Source organism: Gastrolobium bilobum, unplaced genomic scaffold, assembly GCF_033153095.1.
Source record: "Gastrolobium bilobum isolate Gb01-03AN ecotype WA unplaced genomic scaffold, APGP_CSIRO_Gbil_v1 utg2779, whole genome shotgun sequence".
NCBI lineage: Eukaryota > Viridiplantae > Streptophyta > Magnoliopsida > Fabales > Fabaceae > Gastrolobium > Gastrolobium bilobum.
In genome coordinates, this window is record NW_026897558.1 from 255,613 (window position 1) to 260,006 (window position 4,394).

Here is a 4,394-nt window from a genome sequence, read left to right on the forward strand (position 1 = left end):
AACAAAACCTTTTGAGCCATTTCTTGCATTTCCCGGCGAAGCGCAAGTTAGGATTGCATCAACTTAGCCAAGGTTGTTTCGAGATTTTCAGGGTTATATGATGGACCAGCTATGAAAAAGGGAAATCAATGAAAGCACCAATTGTTAAGGGGAAAGATACAAAAAGAAAAAATAGAGAATATGAGATGCCTTGCTTCGAGGGAAGGCTCCTCCAACCACCAAAGGTTGATCTAAACTTCTCAATACTATTTCTGAATTCAAAAATCAGTCTTATACACACAAGCAACAACACACCCAAAACAGAATTGAAAAATGCACAAAAAAAGAGCATGCCTCACAGCACCACTCCCAACAGAATTACATGCACCTTCTCTCCACTAACTGCCTTACTGATATTTTTCTTTCAGCTACACATAGTCCCTCATCCACTTTGGCTGGACATTGTTCCTTTTGGGCCTCCTCTTCCAACTCTTGGGCTTCATTTGCTGTGTCTCCTTGGACTTCCTCATCATGATGCTCCTCCAAGGAGTCTTGTTGCTTATCATAGTACTATCCTGAGTTGAAATTTAAAAACTGATTTGATTATCAGGTGGTAGTTAATATATGAATAAGATAAAACAGAAAGTAATAAAATGATAGTTTTTAAAAATTCTTGAATTAACACAAAATTAAAAGAAACTTACAATGCTAATTTAAACAGAGATGCACCTCCTTCAAGATGTATATCAACGTGTAATTTTCTTTAAAGAAATACAGAAAAAGAAAAAGAAGACTGTCATCATAGAAAAGTAAAATTTCCAGTAATGGCATAGTAATAAAAATCGTCCTCATCTTTATCTAATACAAAAAATAGTCATAATAATTATGACATGCATACGAAACTAACAAAAGCATTGTCTTTAGAGTTGAAAAATATATTAAAAGTTATATTAAATCCAAATCCCTGTTTGTTATCTATATGCATACAATCGCCAGAGGATACGCTAGAGCTAATTTCCATACATCATTGAAAATAATTCTCTGCAATAAACTTCAAAGATATTATAAAGTGGAATCAGTTATGTTATAATAGACAAAAGGTCATCATATGCTAAGTTGTCAATATATGTAGTCCTATAATTGAATCCAAAAGTAAAACAAGTGTAAACAAAAAGAATTAACAAATTGATTAAGCAAAGACTATATGGGTTACAAGAACATTTAATTAAAATAGTATGATAGTAAAGAAGAAAACCATTTCGTCCAAATAGAAAAACAAAATCCTCTAAAGAAACAATCTACAATAAGCAAAAATTAATACCTCCAACTTTTGACCTCGTTATCAGAGAATTCCTCTTCGCCTATTCAGATTCATATATGCGGACTTGTTTGATGTGCGATATTTTGGGCCAATCTCGTCCAACCTCCTGCTGGTATCTTCTGCAGAGTTCAGGGCAATTTCCAATTTCTAAAAATTCAAGGTTGGAGAAGTGATTCATATCATCTGGGAGGGAATTCAACTTTGGACAATTCCAAATTTGAAGTGCTTTGAGACAAATTGAAGCTGACAGCTGCTCGGGAAGCTCCTCAAGATTGTCACAATCTATAATCGTCAAGGAATGTAAAGTGCTCACAGATCTTTGCAGCCATTGAGGCCAAGTCACCAGTTGTGGCAAATCTCTAAGCCATAGTAACTTTAACCTTAACTCAGAGATTTGGTTGTCATTGCCCTTTGACAATTCCAACTTATCGCACTTTATAATATACAAAGTCTCTAGGTTTGGAGTAGCATGAAGTGGCAAAGACTTTAGACTCCCACAAGTATTGATAGTAAAACTTTTAAGACTAGGAAGTTGCATCCCTCCGAACAATGACTCCAAATTATCACAAAATGTTAAAATTAATTTTTCTAGAGAAGTCAATTTTGCAATATCTTTGTCTGGAAAATCAGATTGCTTTGTGCTTATACTCAAAACTCGCAGGCTAATCAAGTTTCCTATTCCATTGGGCAATGTTTGTAGCTTTGTGCATTCATAGAGGTGCAATGCTAGCAGATTTTGGAGCTTGCTCAATGTATTAGGGAGACTCTTCAGCTTTTGATTACCACTAAGAGAGAGATATCTTAAATGTTTCAACTCACCAATGGAGCGGGGCAAACTCTCGTACTCAGAATCATTTAATTGCAAAAACTGCAAGTATTTGCACCTCGACACCAATGTATTCAAGAAAGCTTCATTGTTGGCTCCCACAGGAAAAAGTATGGTTCTCAGACCTCTTGGAATGGATGTTTGACCATGCAAATCATTTTTGACGAATGACAAATGCTGGACATTCTCAGATATATTTTGATAACTGGACCTTATGACCTGAAACGCATCGTTCGCAACATACATTGCAAGATCATGCACCAAATCATGTAATTTAAACCTGCAAGCAGTACCATAGTCAATAAAATCTTCAAGGAATGATCCTGATTGTAGTTCATGCAAAAAATCGATGCCAACATCATCCATGTGCCTCCCAAAGTGCACTAACACGAAAATAAGTGAAATCATAGTCCTTTGGAAAAAGGGAGAGGCAAGCAAAACATGGTTTTAAGTATGAAGGCAGCTGGTCATAACTTAATTTTAAGGCAGGCAGAATGTCACCATCTTTTTGTGGTAAATTCCAAATCTCATTGTCTCTAATAGACTCCCAGTCTTTCATATCAACTTTCAAGAATAATGAACTCCCTAATGTTATCACAGCCAATGGAAGCCCGCCACATTTTTTCACTATTTCTTTCCCAATCTGCAACAATTCAGGATATCTTCTGTCTTCTCCTTCTTTAAAAGCCCATTTGACAAATAGGGAAAAGGAATCATCTTCAGAAAGACCAGTTAAATTGTATGATGAATTAGTGGCCATCATAGAAGCAATTGAGTGAATACGTGTAGTCACCACGATTTTACTTCCTTCGGCCCCTCCTTTTAGTAATTTCATCAACTTGACCCATTTAACGCGATCCTCGTTCCATACGTCATCCAAGACAAGCAAGAACTTTTTACCATCAAGTTTACTCCTTACAAGATGTTGTAGTTGCTCCATATCACAACTTTTAAAGCTTTCCTGGTGAGTTAGGGTAGGAGCAGATGTACTACTACCCGTATCAGACCTGAGAATTTTACGAAGCAAATCCTCAAGCTCAAAATTGCCAGAGACACACACCCACATCTTCAATGGGAAAGACTTATCGTCTATACTCTTATCATTAAACACCGACTGAGCAAGTGTAGTCTTCCCCAAACCTCCGATTCCCACGATGGGGATAACAGTGAGACTTTTATCATCACCATCATGTTGTAACAAAAGCTCTAAAACTTTATCTTTATCATGTTCCCTTCCTATCACATCAGAAGCATCAACATGAGAGTGAGTCATTTCCCTCCTATGCACAACACGTGTATCATTCTCAATGTTTTGAAGGCCAAACTTATGCCTATCAGCGGCAACCTTGTCTAATCTCTGTTTGATATCTTTGATCTGATGTGCCATTCTAAGACGATAAACAAGAGGATTTGAAGTTGAAAAGAAACGGCGTACCTTCCTTGAGTTGCTACCGTAAGTGTTGACAACATGCTTACATAGGGCTTCGCACTCAACATCATCGATTATGTCTTCGGCATCAGAGAAAACACGCTTAATCTGTCTCAGCCACACCCGCAACTCATTGTTCTGTTGCTGCTTTTGCTCTGCATCCAACAGCACAGCTTTGATGAATGACGCAGTTTCTTTGAGCTCTAGCAGATCTTCGTGCACACCCAGCACCAAAGAAGCTTCTTCAACAGCACGAGAAGCAATATTCCCAATGAGTGATTCTGCGACGCTGAAGAGAAGGGATTCGGCCATGATTTTGGGGGAAAGATGAAAGAGCAGAGAAAGGAATGCAACGCACTTCTGAGAAGTGTGTGGCTGGAAGAGGGGGGAGCCAAGAAGAATTGTAAGAGTATACAAGGTCAAGTCAATGGCTAAGTCTAGCAAAATATCTTAAGCACGAAGTGTTCCACACTTCAAGTGCACTCATTCGGCTCTGGAAAAAAAAAATGTGTTGTAGATAAGCTTGCCAGTGCACTCACAAAAGAAAAAGAGAGAAAGTATTTTGCGAAGTTCTTTTTATTTTTCTTAGAGTAAATATTCTTTTTGATCTTCGTCAAATTTAATGATGATCGTGGTCCCTAGTAAATAAAAAGGCTTAGCGTGGTTCTTAAGAAATTCAAAATGTATCCATTTTAGTCCTTTTAGGGACTAATATGGATCTTTTTTGAATTTGTGAGGGACCACGATTTCAACTAAATGGGTCCATTTTGAATTTCTTAGGAACCACGATGGTCTTTTTATTTGCTAGGGACTAAAACGGGCGTCGTGAAATTTGCCGA

General features: G+C 37.5%; 1 pseudogene; it reads right to left on the bottom strand.

Moving 5' to 3' along the window:
* Positions 1-211: 211 nt before the first annotated feature.
* On the bottom strand, positions 212-3,907 carry LOC133308031 (putative disease resistance protein RGA3; annotated as a pseudogene).
* Between the last annotated feature and the right edge of the window lie 487 nt (positions 3,908-4,394).